General features: G+C 51.3%; 1 long non-coding RNA gene across 1 annotated transcript; it reads left to right on the plus strand.

Annotated features, from left to right (window-relative positions):
• The first annotated feature begins 4816 nt into the window (after nucleotides 1–4816).
• LOC132814356 (uncharacterized) lies at nucleotides 4817–14523 on the plus strand. The gene is made up of 3 exons (XR_009644411.1): nucleotides 4817–5183; nucleotides 12116–12208; nucleotides 13230–14523. It is a non-coding gene; the product is annotated as an uncharacterized LOC132814356 (long non-coding RNA).
• The last annotated feature ends 444 nt before the right edge of the window (nucleotides 14524–14967 follow it).

The raw sequence follows: 14967 nt of genomic DNA on the forward strand, positions 1-14967 counted from the left end.
TCTCGCTCTCTCTCTATCCACCTCTCTCTGTCGCCCTCTCTCTGTCCCCTTCTCTCTACCCCCTCTCTCTGTCCCCCTCTCTCTATCAACCTCTCTCTGTCCGCCCTCTCTCTGTCCGCCCTCTCTCTGTCCCTCTCTCTGTCCCCCCTCTCTCTGTCCCCCTCCCTCTTTCCCCCTCACTCTGTCATCCTCACTCTCTTCCCTCTCTCTGTCCCCACTCTGTCCACCCTCTGTCTGTCCCCCTTTCTCTGTCCCAATCCCTCTGTCCCCTCTCTCTCCCTACCCCAGCCTCTGTCCCCCTCACTATGTCGCCCCCTCTCTCTGCCCCCCCTGTCCCAAACTCTCTGTCCCTCCACTCTCACTGTCCCCCCTCTCTCTGACCCCCATTTCTCTGTCTCCTTGTCTTTGTCCTCCTCTCTCTGTCCCCCTCTCTCGGTTCCCCACTCTCTGTCCATCTCCTCTCTGTCCACGTAACTTTGTCCCCTTCTCTCTGTTCCCCTCACTCTATCCCCTTCTCTCTGTCCCCCCTCTCTTTATCTCCCTCTGTCTGTCCCCACTCTCTCTGTCCCCACTCTCTCTGACCCCCCTTCTCTCTGTCCTCTCTATTTGTCCCCTCTCTTTGTCCTCCTCTCTCCATCCATCCTCACTCTGTCCGCCCTCTCTCTGTCCCCTTCTCTCTATCCCCCTCTCTCTGTCCGCCCTCTCTCTGTCCCCTTCTCTCTGTCCGCTCTCTCTCTGTCCCCTTCTCTCTATCCCCCTCTCTCTGTCCGCCCTCTCTCTGTCCCCCTCTCTCGGTTCCCCTCACTCTATCCCCCTCTCTCTATCCCCTTCTCTCTGTCCCCCTCTCTCTTGCCCCCCTCTCTGTCCCCTCTCTCGTTCCCCTCTCTCTGTCCCCTCCTCTCTGCTCCCCCTCTCTCTGTACCCCCGCTCTCTGTTACTCTCTCTCTGCCCCCTCTCTCTGACCCTCTCTTTGTACCCCTCTCCCTGTCCCCCCTCTGTCTGTCCCAACTCTCTCTGTTCCCCTCTCTCTGTCCTCTCTCTTTGTACCCTCTCTTTGTCCCACTCTCTCTGTCTATCCTCACTCTGCCCCCCTCTCTTTGTCCCCCCCTCTCTTTGTCCCCTCTCTTTTTCCCTCTCTCTCTGCCCCCCCTCTATCGCCCTCCCTCTATCCCCCTCTCTCTGTCCGCGCTCTTTCTGTCCCCTTCTCTCTGTCTCCCCTATCTCTGCCCCGCTCCATCTGTCCACCTCCCTCTGTCCCCATCTCTCTGTCCCCCTCTCTCTGGCCTCCTCTCCTTGTCCCCCTCTCTGTATCCCCCTCTCTCTGTCCCGCTCTCTGTCTGCCCTCTCTCTGTCCCCCTCTCCACATCCCCCCTCTCTCTTCCCCCTCGCTCTGTCCACCTTATCTCAATTCCCCTCTCTCTGTACACCCCTCTCTGCCCCCTCTCTCTGTCCCCCTCTCTCTGGCCCCTCTCTCTGTCCCCCTCTCTCGACCCCTCTCTCTGTCCCCCCCCGACCCCTCTCTCTGTTCCGCTCTCTCTGTTCCCCCCACTCTCTGTCCCCCTCTCACTGTCCCCTTCTCGTCCTCCCCTCTCTCACCCTCCCCTCCCTTTCTCTCTCTCTCGCCCTCCCCACCTTCCCTCACCTCTCTCTTGCACTCTCCATCCATCTTGCCTTCCCCTCCCTCGCCCCCTCTGTCACCCTCCCCCTCTCTTCCCCCCTCACTCGCGCTCCCCCTCTCTCCCATCCACTCTCTCACCCTCTCCCTTTCTCTTGCCCTCCCCTCCGTCCCTTCCCTGTCTCGCCCTCTCCCTCCCTCTCAGCCTCCTCTCCCTCCTTCCCCTCTCTGACGGTCCCCTTCCCTTCCTCTCCCCCTCTCTTGCCCTCCCCATCCTCCCTCACCTCCATCCATCTTGCCTTCCCCTCCCTCTCCCCCTCCATTGCCCCCAATCGCGCTTCCCCTCTCTCCCATCGGCTCACTCACCCTCTCCCTTCCTCTCGCCCTCCTCTCCCTCCCCTCTCTCTCCCTCTCCCGCCCTCTCAGCCTCCCCTACCTCCCTCCCCTCTCTCGCCCTGCCCTCTATCGCCTACCCCTCCCTTCCTCCCCTCTCTCGGCTTCCTCTCTCACCCTCTCCATTCCTCTTGCCCTCCCTTCCCTCCCCTCTCTCACCCTCCCCTTCATCCCTCTCCTCTCCCTCCCTCTCCTTCCCTCCCTTCCCTCTCACTCCCTCTCCCTCCTTCAAGCCCTCCCCTCTCTCGCCCTCCCCTATATCACCCTCCCCTCCCTTCCTCCCCTTTCTCGCCCTCCTCTCTCACCCTCTCCATTCTTCTCGCCCTCCCTTCCCTCCCCTCTCTTGCTCTCCCCTGCCTCCCTCCCCTCTCTTGCCCTTCCCTCTCTTGCACTCCTATCTCTCGCCCTTAATTCCCTCGCCTCTCTTGTCCTCCTCTCTCTCACCCTCACCCTTCTCTCACCCACCCCTCCCTCACTACCCTGTCGCACCCTCCCCTCCGTGCCCCCTGTCTCCCCCCTCCCTCTCGCCCTCTCCTTCTCTCTCGCTCTCCCCTTTCTCGCCCTCCCACCTCTCACACTACCCTCTTTCATCCTCCACTCCCTCCCTTCCCTCTCATGCCCTCACCCTCCCTCACGGACTCCCCTCCCTCCTTCCCCACTCTCGCCCACCCCCTCTCTCGCCCTATCCTCTCTCGCCCTATCCTCTCTCACCCTCTTCCTTCGTCGCACCCTCCGCTCCCTCCCCTCTCTCACCCTCCTCTCTCTCTCCCTCCCCTCTCTCACCCTCCTCTCTCTCTCCCTCCCCTCTCTCGCCCTCCTCTCTCTCCCTCCCCTCTCTCGCCCTCCTCTCTCTCCCTCCCCTCTCTCACCCTCCTCTCTCTCTCCCTCCCCTCTCTCGCCCTACTCTCTCTCCCTCCCCTCTCTTACGCCCTCCCCTCTCTCGCCGTCCCCTCCCTCCCCTCTTTCGCCATCGCCTCTCTCACTATCCCTTCTCTCACCCTCCCCCTCTCTCGCACTCCCCTATCTCGCCCTCTCCCACCGTCTCGCCCTCTCCCTCCCTCTCGCCCTCTCCCTCCCTCTTGCCCACCCCTCCCTCTCCTCCCTCTCTCGCCCCCCCTCTTTCACTCTCTCCCTCCCTCTCGCCTTCACCTTCCTCTCCCCTCTCGTGTACTGCGCTCTCTCGCCCTCCCCGTCTCTCGCCCTCCCCCGCTCACACCCTCCCCCTTTTCTCGCCCTCCCCACGTCTCAACCTCCCCTCCCTTCCGTCTCGTCTCTCGGTCTCCCCTCTCTTGCCATTTCCTCTCTCATCCTCCTCGCTCTCGCCCTCCCCCTCTCTCTCCTCTGTTTCATCCTCCCTCTCTCAACCTCTCCCCTCTCTCTCTCCCTCCCCTCCCTCCGTCCCATCTCTCGCCCTCCCCTATCTCTCCCTATCTCTCCCTTGCCCCCTCTCTCTCTTCCCCCTTTCATTCTCTTTCCCTCCATCTCTCTCACTCTTGACCCCCCTCAATCAGTGACTCTCTCTCACTCCCCACCTTCCTCCGTTTCTCTCTGACTGAATCGCTCTCCCTCCTGTCCCTCCCTCCCCCTGTCTCAGACACATTCTGTCTCCCTGGTCCTTCCCTCTCCCTCTGACCCAGAGACTGGGGGGTGTGGGGTTGGTTGGTCATGAGGCTGTGTGTGGGGGGGGGGGGGTGAGATGTGGGAGGTAGGAGGAGGGGAAAATGGGGTAGAGATGGAACTGCTGGAGGGAGATAGAGACAGCAGGACAGAGAGGGTGAGGGTGAGGGGATAGGGAAGATGTGGGCAGGTGGAGAAACCGGGGTTGGGGGGATTGTGTGTGAGAGGGGAAACGAGGGAGTGTGAAGAGGAGAGGTGATGAGAGAGAGAGAGAGAATTGAGGAGAAAGAGTAGGGGAGAGGTAATGGGGAGGCCAGGTTGGAGTCAGGGGGAGCAGAGGGAGTTAACCCCAGCTCCTGAGCCCAGGGCGCGGTGCCCTCCCCTTCCCTGAGGACCAGGACTTGGGGCTGAGTCTGTCTCTCTCCAGCTCAGCTTCTCCAACACAAAGACACACAACAACATCGGTCCCTCTGCTTCTCGGCACGCTGTAATCAGCATTTTTATTGGTTACAAATGGAAGTGATGGATACAGTCAGTGGGATGGTGCCTTTTCTCACTGGCCCCTGAGTTGTGAGAAACATTGAAATGTTTCCCTGTAACCCCCCTGTGGGATAAGGATGGACAAACCAGCGCTCCCCTCAGTCTGTTACCATAGCGACAGGCTGCTCCATCGCTGAAACACTGAACTGAAATGAGAAAATCCCGGATGGTGTGATTAATGAGGGAATTTGATGGATGGATGGATTTGGGTGAAGGGATATTTCAGCACATTCTTCAGCTGCTGCCTGAACTTAGTCTGGGTCACGGCATAAATCGCGGTGTTTGTGCAGCAACTGAGGAGCTGCAGCATGAAGCCCAATTCCTGCACAAACCAATCGAGATACATAGGGGTATCCACAATAGCATACATCCGTCTCCATATAGAATACAGCATTAATGTTGACCATAACAGGATGAAATTGGCCGAGATCACAAACAGTAAAATGATGGATTTTTTTCGGTTTCTCATTTCTGTGTCAGACTGAGCGTCCCCATTGGTGTGAGCGCGGAGTCTCCTGCGGGCTCTGCTGGTCACTAAAATGTGTCTGACGGTGAGAACATTGAGCAGCAGAATCAGGAGAAATGGGACACCCGGGGTTAGAATGTGGTGGAGGAACTCGATTGTGACCCAGACACTGGAGAATTGAACAGCTTCTGTTACATCACAAAACCAGGGGGCGTTCCCCAGCGAATACCGAGCCGTGAGCATAAAATACCAGGAAATGTTCTTTAAACAGCTCAGCACAGTCACTGCTCCCAGAACCACAGCCGCCGTTTTCTCACTGCAATATTTACTTTTCAGCTTCTGGCAACAAATGGCCACAAACCGATCAAAGGTGAAAGTGACGGTGAACCAGACAGAGCAGTCAGTGGCTGCATAAAGCAGGACGGCGTGGATATTACACACGGGGACGGAGTACTCCAGGAAATAAAACTGTTCCCAATAAACAATGGGAATGTGTCTCAGGATCAGGTCGAGGATAATGACCAGGAGATCCGCCGCTGCCATGGCCCCCAGGTAACGTCTGACACATGGAGACAATCCACAATCTTTATAAAGCAGGATGTAGATGGTCACTACGTTAACTGTGAGGAAGGAAAACAAACCCATTATCCATCAGCCTGGAGGCAAAGGGACCCGTTTGATCGGGGACCCAGTGAGATTTTCAAATGTGTCCCTGTATTCAGGGATTTATTAAAATAATTGGAGCTGGAATAACAAATGGGAAGGTCGGAATTACTGACAAAAATGTGACATAAACCACAAGAAACCCTCCCTCCCCAAACACACAGACACATCCATAAGGACAGATGGTTTCTAGAACATTCCCACACACTCGATCACTCGAGAGCAGACAGAGGTCACTCCTTCCCAGTTCCTAATACGGAGGGTGGGAACGTTGCTGTCCTGAAGGATTCTATCCCAGTTTCCTGAAGACAAACGGAGTTTGGGAATTTGGTCTAAATTGTGGTTGACCCTGTGTCGTGGAGAAATGTAAACCCAGGGAAAACATATTCCCCCCTTTAACTGCCTGAGGGGCCTTCGGAACAGTGTCTCCTTCTCCCTGGAACGGGATCTCTTCCCTCGGGATCTTATCGTTTGTTCAATTCACTGACGTCCGGCCGTTCACAAACAAACAACGTCAGGGACAGAACGTTCCGGGAATGTCAGTTATAGAATGTCAGGGACAGAACGTTCCGGGAATGTCAGTTATAGAATGTCAGGGACAGAACGTTCCGGGGAATGTCAGTTATAGAATGTCGGGGACAGAACGTTCCGGGGAATGGCAGTTATAGAACGTCAGGGACAGAACGTTCCGGGGAATGTCAGTTATAGAATGTCGGGGACAGAACGTTCCGGGGAATGTCAGTTATAGAATGTTGCGGACAGAACATTCCGTGGAGCTCCATGACCTGTCCATCACCTCTCACCTCTAACCACCACAACAATGTACTTTGTACAGGTTACAGATCTGTCCAGTACCGGGAGCTACACAGAGCAAAGTATGAACCTGGAAAAAATATCCATCCAGCACGGGGAGCACCACATCCCACATCATTGTATTATCTATAAACCTCAACCAGACAGTCTGACCAGCACAGAGACCTGTGCAGTGATCACCCGTGAATTCATCTGTAACCCAGGAGCAGTTACCCTCCCAGCATGTAGGGCTGTGTACCCCACCCCAGTGCATTGATCTGTAACCCAGGAGCAGTTACCCTCCCAGCATGTAGGGCTGTGTACACACCCCTCTGCATTGATCTGTAACCCAGGAGCAGTTACCCTCCCAGCATGTAGGGCTGTGTACCCCACCCCAGTGCATTGATCTGTAACCCAGGAGCAGTTACCCTCCCAGCATGTAGGACAGTGTACACCACCCCAGTGCATTGATCTGTAACCCAGGAGCAGTTACCCTCCCAGCATGTAGGGCTGTGTACCCCACCCCAGTGCATTGATCTGTAACCAGGAGCAGTCACCCTCCCAGCATGTAGGACTGTGTACACACCCCTCTGCATTGATCTGTAACCCAGGAGCAGTCACCCTCCCAGCATGTAGGACAGTGTACACCACCCCAGTGCATTGATCTGTAACCCAGGAGCAGTTACCCTCCCAGCATGTAGGGCTGTGTACCCCACCCCAGTGCATTGATCTGTAACCCAGGAACAGTTACCCTCCCAGCATGTAGGACTGTGTACACACCCCTCTGCATTGATCTGTAACCCAGGAGCAGTTACCCTCCCAGCATGTAGGGCTGTGTACCCCACCCCAGTGCATTGATCTGTAACCCAGGAACAGTTACCCTCCCAGCATGTAGGGCTGTGTACCCCACCCCAGTGCATTGATCTGTAACCCAGGAACAGTTACCCTCCCAGCATGTAGGACAGTGTACACCACCCCAGTGCACTGATCTGTAACCCAGGAACAGTTACCCTCCCAGCATGTAGGACTGTGTACACACCCCTCTGCATTGATCTGTAACCCAGGAGCAGTTACCCTCCCAGCATGTAGGACTGTGTACACCACCCCAGTGCATTGATCTGTAACCCAGAAGCAGTTAGCCTCCCAACATGTTGGACTGTGTACCCCACCCCAGTGCATTGATCTGTAACACTGTTAGTTCCCTGCCCAGTGTGGGGAAGTGCCAGGATATACAGCGCCCACCCATTTACAGTTCCATATCTATGTTGTGCCATGACAAGGGGGTTCTGTGGGTGTGAACATCACTGCCAGAGAGAGATGTTAGGGGAATCAGTTTAAATATCACCACATGGGAGGGGTTTGGGGTATAGACAGAGAGGAGGAGATTGAGAGACAGTGCTATGGAATGATGTGTTCCCAGGTTTCGGAATGCTGAAATGTAGACACTTCGATAGCATCCGTTAACGTGAGCCAGTCTTCCCAGGAAAGATGGGAAAAGGGATATTGGTGTGAGGTGAAATGATGGAGAGTTTTGGATGAGCATTTGTTCTACAGCTTTGTAAATGGGAGTAGTTTCAACAGAATCTATGACTCACTGAGCTGATTCTAACAATAATTTGTCTCAGTGCCATTTTCATTGAGTGTGACAGAGGGATTATCTGTACGAGGCCAAGCTAGGTTCCTGGTGCTATCTTATCAAACTCAACTCATTGACTACCCCCACACCACCCACAAACCCCCCCACCCCACAAACCCCCCCCCCACCATGGTGTCCCTCTCATTCAGAACCAGCCTGATTCTCCCACCCGTCATGGCTGGAGGGACTCCCAGTCGCCTGGGTTGCCCTAGATTTTCCATGACCCCTGGCACTGGCGCCATCTTTGAAAGGCCATTGGGCACACAGTTGAGCTTTCTCTGCTTGGAGCTGCCCTGCACAGTTTACCCCGAGCATGGCAGATAAGGGGTAATTACACCACGGTTTGTCGACAGGGGCACGGAGGTCCATGGGCATGTACAGAGGGTGACCATTCTCTTCCCAGAGGGAGCCACACCACCAGACCCACCGAGTATGGTGTGAGCTCTCCACCCAGCTCAGTGCAGTATCTGGGGTCTGAGGAATTGTCCAGCAATACAGGACAAGCATCAATAACCCTCCCCGCTCTGTCAGGATAAGGGCCATCGTATTCTCTCTACTCCCCCACACTCACAGTATATCTGTAAGCATCAACCCCTGAATAAGGCTAATGCTCCAACACTGTCACTGCCGCATGCTGCACCTTCTCTCTCTCTCCGTGTCTGTCTCTTTCTGTCTGTCTCTTTCTCTCGCTCTCTCTCTCTGTCTCTGTTTTTCTCTCCCTCTCTCTATCTCTGTCTGTCTCTCTCTCTGTCTGTCTCTCTCTGTCACACCGTCCACTTTACCCCCCACATCAATTACACTGTATGGATACAACACTGTCGACAGACTCCCTCTGAAAACCTCACGATTAGCCATTTTCCTCACCTGCACCAGCACTAACAGCAGGGCCACCCACCTCCACCATCCCTCCCTCCCTAACAGCCTGGAATAAGTCAGAAAGGGCCAAGCCGGGTGGTGGAGTGTCCGATATCCGGTCCCTCACCCCCCTCCCCTTCCCCCGTCATGTGGGGAGGACCCTGGTATGAGCCGGAGAGGACCAGGATGCCTCGTGTGGGGATTCTCCCCCCGGCACAACTTAGAAGCTGTGGCCCTGATGCCATCTCCCTTCTGTGTCGAGCTGGTACAAATGGAATCCCCACGGTCTCGGGGGGCAGGAGGGTGGGCTCATAACACATCGTCACCACCACCTCCCAGGAAGGGAGCACGGAGGCTCCCTCCTACACCTCCCCCTGTAAACAGCTCAGATACTGAAACTAATCTGTGATAGTCACTGCTCTCCCCACTTGTCCTGATATCTTCAACAGTCTGTGCTCATATACACGCAGCGCTCTCTGTTCCTGCAGCCCCTTTATAACGGCACAGCCTATTTTAAACTGTCTTTCTTTATCTTTCACACCAAAGTGCATCACCTCACACTCTTCTGCATTGATCTCCGTCTACCGGCGTGTCACTGTCCTGTTAGAGTTCCACACTGTCCTCCATAGACTTTACAATCCTTGCAGGTTTGGTACCATTTACAAACATTAAGATTGTCATAGTGTCCCAGTCCCCATGAAACAACTGAAATACTGCCCCACACACAGGAGTGTGAGCAAGTGAAATACTGATATATTCCCATGGACAGAGTCGAATAATGACATACTGTCAATGGATCAACAAAAATCCTGACACATACGAGACAGAGTAGATGAAATATTGACAAACCACAGAGCAAGAGAAATCCGGATTGGTTCCACTTATCTATATTCACCAGGGTATAATGGGATGAAGGTGAAAGTGTGTACTGTACCTTTGAGAGAGGGAATGCTGTTCTGAACTGAGAGCTTACAAGTACCTGTGATATGAGAGGATGGCAGACCCAGAAACAGTATATCGCTATAGAGCTGGAGTCGGGTTATAAGCAGTTAAGAGATAGAGGGTCTTTCAGATTACTTTCAGTGTTAAAAAATACATTGTTGTTTTTATTTAAACAGTGGGAGTGGAATTTGGGAGTTCTCTCTCACTCATATTTTAACAGTTTACGAGGCGAATTGAGCATTTATTTATGTTTAGTTTAAATTACCAGATGGGATCTATGCCGTGCCTAACAATTGCTGTGTGTGTATCTGTGTGTCTCTGTGTGGGGCAGGTCTGGCAGTCTCTGTGGTGCTGAAATTAATGCAATGCCACCGTCTGCTGGCCTGCCCACGCCACTGCACAGGCATTGGCAGAGGGTGAAAACCAACAGGGATTCATTCAGAGAGAGGGAGGGAGAGGGCAGCTGCTCACGGCACCATCCAAACTGATGTCTTATCCATGTACTCATCTAAATATCTTTTAAACGTTGTAACTGTCCCTGCTTTCACCACTTGCTCTGGAAGTTCATTCCACACACAAGCCAGCTTCTGTCTAAAATAATTACCTCTCATCACTTTTGCAAATTTTTTTTCCCCGCACCTTAAAATATCCCTCAGTTTTGAATCCATAACTCTAGGGAAAAGAATCAGCCCTTCAGCTTATCTGTACCCCTCACTATTTTATAAACCTCTGTAAAGTTACCCCTCTATCTCATACTCTCCAGTGAAAAATGTCCCAGCCTATCCAGCCTCTCCTTATAGCTCAATCCCTCCATTTCCACCAACATCCAGGTTAAACTCTTCTGAACCCTCTCCAGCTGAGTAATATCAAGGTCAATGATATCAAAGTGAATAGTCAATGTGTTTTATAAGGGGGTAGTGGAGACCAAAACTAGAGGACATAGTTGTAAGGTAAGAGGGGAAAAATTTAAAAGTGACCTAAGGGCAGATTTTTCACCCAGAGGGTGGTGTGCCTATGGAATGAGCGGGCAGGGTGACCAGACTGGACACAGTATTCCAGAAGAGGTCTCACCAATGTCCTGTACAACCTCAACATGACGTCCCAAATCCGATACTCAAGGGTCTGACCATTGAAGACACGTGTGTTAAACACCTTCTGAACCACATTATCTGTATGAGATGCAACTTTTAAAGAATTCTACCTGATGTCCGAGGTCTCTGTTCTATAACACTGCCAAAGGCCCTACGTTTAATTGTATAGGTCCTACTCTTGTTGGATTTACCAAATCCAATACCTGACTTTAATCCAAACTAAATTCCATCTGCCACGCCTCGGCCAGTGAGTGATATTACCACCTCCTCACCTTCCCAGTTTAATTTTAAAATGCCCCCCCGCCCCCTACAGGAGGCCTGCACACTGTGGCCTTGATTTTCACAAAGACCCTGAGCTTGGTTTGCCTTGTGTGGTTAGAGGGAGGAGGGACAGATTGCAGACACAGTCAGTGGGGAGGAGAGGCTGGACAGTAATCAGCGGCCTGGTATCATTTTATGGTTTTAGGCAGAGGGCAGACACACGTGAGAGTTGGGTTCTACTGATCGGTGTTTTGGGACCAGAAATTATGGTCTTTCTCCGTGTCTGGTGTTCAGTAATAAATATCTATTTGAGACCCTTCATTGGGCAGAGTATGTCTACAGGATTCCTTTCCCTAATATTGCAGACTACAGATAATAGCGATTAAAGATGTTCATAGTTAATTTCGATCTTGCACTTGTTTAACAAAACAAAATGTTTTGTGTAGTTCAGTAATGGTAACCTGATTATAATAAATCCACACCGAGCTGAACACTGCCCCTTAAAATGTGACCCAAAATCTGGGTACAGTAGTGTAGTGGGTAGTGTCCCTGCCTCTGAGCCATGGCTCTGGGTTTCATTCCAACTCCTGAAATTGTTTGGTAGTGTTCCTAGCTCTGGACCAGAAGGTGTGGATTCATGTCCTGCCTGTTGCAGAGGTATGTCACAGCATGTCATAACAGACTGATGGACAAACACACAGGAGAATAATGTTACAGCTTTATGGGTATTGCCAAGTGGTGCTCGTGTCCCTACCTCCGGGCACAAAGGTCTAGGTGTAAATCCCACAGAAGTGTCTCCTAATATAGCTGAACAAACTGATTAAACTGGTTTTAGAATTGTGACTTGATGGAGAAAGAACAGGTGTGGGTGTTGAATTTCAGCATTTCGGCCCGGGATTATTAAAAGTACAGCCATTCGTGTTGATTGAAGTCACAATTCGCAGCAGGAAAAGTTTATAAAATCAGAACGGTCATGGATAGGGTTTGTAGTCAAGGTTTTGCCCCAGGTTAGGGGCGTACAAAACTCGAGGATATTTGGGAAAGTGAGAGGGGAATGATTATGAAGAGGCCTAAGGGGCAACTTTTCACACAGAGGGTGGTGTGCGTATGGAATGAGCTGCCAGAGGAAGTGCTGGAGGCTGGTACAACTACATCATGTAAAAGGCATCTGGATGCTGACAGACCTACCGAGCTTTTCCAGCAATTTCTGTATTTGTTAAAACAAAACATTCATTTAAACACAGGTATCTGTGCCAGCTGTCTGGATACAGAATTGGCTGGCAAGCAGAAGACAGCGAGTGGTAGTGGAAGGAAAATATTCTGCCTGGAAGTCTGTGGTGAGTGGTGTTCCACAGGGCTCTGTCCTTGGGCCTCTACTCTTTGTAATTTTATTTAATGATTTGAATGAGGGGATTGAAGCAAGTTTACAGATGACACAAAGGTTGGAGGTGTTATTGACAGTGTAGAGGGCTGTTGTAGGCTGCAGCGGGACATTGACAGGATGCAGAGATGGGCTGAGAGGTGGCAGATGGAGTTCAACCTGGATAAATGCGAGGTGATGCATTTTGGAAGGTCGAATTTGAAAGCTGAGTACAGGATTAAGAATAGGATTCTTGGCAGTGTGAAGGAACAGAGAGATCTTGGTGTGCAGGTACATAGATCTCTTAAAATGGCCACCCAAGTGGACAAGGTTGTTAAGAAAGCACATGGTGTTTTGGCTTTCATTAACAGTGGGATTGAGTTTAAGAGTCGTGAGATCTTGTTGCAGCTCTATGAAACATTGGTTCGAATGCACTTGGAATACTGCGTCCATTTCTGGTCACCCGATTGTAGGAAAGATGTGGATGCTTTGGAGAGGGTTCAGAGGAGGTTTACCAGGATGCTGCCTGGACTGGAGGGCTTCTCTTCTGAGGAGAGGTTGACAGAGCTCGGACTTCTTTCATTGCAGAAAAGGAGGAGGAGAGGGCACCTAATTGAGGTATTCAAGATTGAGAGGCATAGATAGTGTTGATAGCCAGAGACTATTTCCCAGGGCAGAAATGGCTAACACAAGGGTTCATAGTTTTAAGCTGGATGGAGGAAAGTATAGAGGGGATGTCAGAGGCGGGTTCTTTACACACAGAGTTGTGAGAGCATGGAATGCATTGCCACAGCAGCAGCTGTGGAAGCAGGGTCATTTGGGACATTTAAGAGACTGCTGGATATGCTTATGGTCACAGAAATGTGAGGGTGCTTACACGAGGATCAATGGTCGGCACAACATGGTGGGCTGAAGGGCCTGTTCTGTGCTGGACTGTTCTATGTTCCATGTTCTATGTATTCTGAATACATTAAACATTTTATTTTTTAATGATGCAGGGCCATATAAACATATCTTCAAATCAACCGAGACCATTTTCTGCTCAGTGTATGGCTCTGTGTATAACAGCAGCAATGATGCACCGACATGGAACAGGGAATGTGATGGAGACATAGTTTGGACAATGTACAAGGAGACCTCACATGGTCCAGTTTGGGAGAGAATGATTTTATTGTGTGATTCAACTCAGAGAGGGAGACAATGTCATCTGCCCGAGAAGAAACGGCCTATTGCACTCTCTCTCCTTCATTATTCCTCATCACAGTAACGTGTACGAGCTAAAACAAAACTCTACTGTCATCATTACCATTCTTATTTTTATAGAATCCCTGCAGTGTGGAAACAAGCCCTTCGGCCCAACAAGTCCATACTAACCCTCCAATGAGTAACCTTCCCATGCCCTTACAGTTACCACTGACTAGTGCACCTAAAGTAGAAATCGTTGAACACTATGGACTATTTGATCAATCCACTTGAATTATACAGCTTTGGGCTGTGGGAGGAAACGGGAGCACCCATCAGAAGCTCACACAGACAAGGGGAGAAGATGCAAACTCCACGCAGATAGTCGCCTGAGGCTGGAATTGAACTCATGCCCCTGATGCTGTGATGGAACAGTGCGAACTAGTGAGCCACTGTGCTAACCTGGAACCTCCTGTCTGCCTAATGCAAAGGGAATTCAGCCAAATCCGACCCTCCCACGATAAAATCCCATTGCTAGCGGCTGTGTGAGTACAATATCTTCAGAAGTAGAATAACATTTTGGACAATCTCACAATTTTTCCTTTTGTCATTAGTTACACTAATATTTTGACAAGGTTGCAGAGATTTTGTTTATTTTAAGGGCGGCATGGTGGCAGTGGTTAGCACTGCTGTCTCACAGCGCCAGAGACCCGGGTTCAATTCCCGCCTCAGGCGACTGACTGTGTGGAGTTTGCACATTCTCCCCGTGTCTGCGTGGGATTCCTCCCACAATCCAAAAATGTGCAGGTTAGGTGAATTGACCATGCTAAATTGCCCATAGTGTAAGGTGCCAGGGTAAGTGCAGAGGAATGGATCTGGGTGGGTTGCGCTTTGGTGGGTCGGTGTGGACTTGTTGGACCAAAGGGCCTGTTTCCACACTGTAAGTAATCTAATCTACTTTGTGTGTGTGTGTGTGTGTCAGTGTATTTAGAACGGGAAATAACGGTTCTTTATTTGCAATATCCAAACAGTTTGTCATTCATCTTTCCACCTTAGTTGGAGTAACATTGCTCTGGATCATAAACGTGCTATTTGAGCAGATTAAAGAAACTAGCCTGACTTGTTCCTAAAACTGACCCTGACCCAGTCTGAGACCAATATCATCGGCCATATCACCGACCTGGTTACATTTAACATTTGTTGTGAGCAGTGCAGGAGTGGGACGAGAAAAGGAAACAGTGACCCAAAAAGCCGGGGAACTATAGACCGGTGAGCCTGATGTCAGTGATGGGTAAGTTGTTGGAGGGGATTCTGGGGGATAGCATTTACATACATTTGGGAAGGTAAGGACTGATCGGGGTAGACAGCGTGGCTTTCTGCATGGGAAATCATGTCTCATTAATTTTATTGAGTTTTATGAAGAGGTGACAAAGAAGATTGAGGAAGGTAGTTTGGTAGATATTGTCTATATGGACCTCAGCAAGGTGTTCATAACATTCCGATTGGTCGGCAGATTAGTAAGGTTCGGTCACATGGGGATACAGAGGAAGCTCG

This window comes from Hemiscyllium ocellatum, unplaced genomic scaffold (assembly GCF_020745735.1).
Source record: "Hemiscyllium ocellatum isolate sHemOce1 unplaced genomic scaffold, sHemOce1.pat.X.cur. scaffold_802_pat_ctg1, whole genome shotgun sequence".
Taxonomy (NCBI): Eukaryota; Metazoa; Chordata; class Chondrichthyes; order Orectolobiformes; family Hemiscylliidae; genus Hemiscyllium; species Hemiscyllium ocellatum.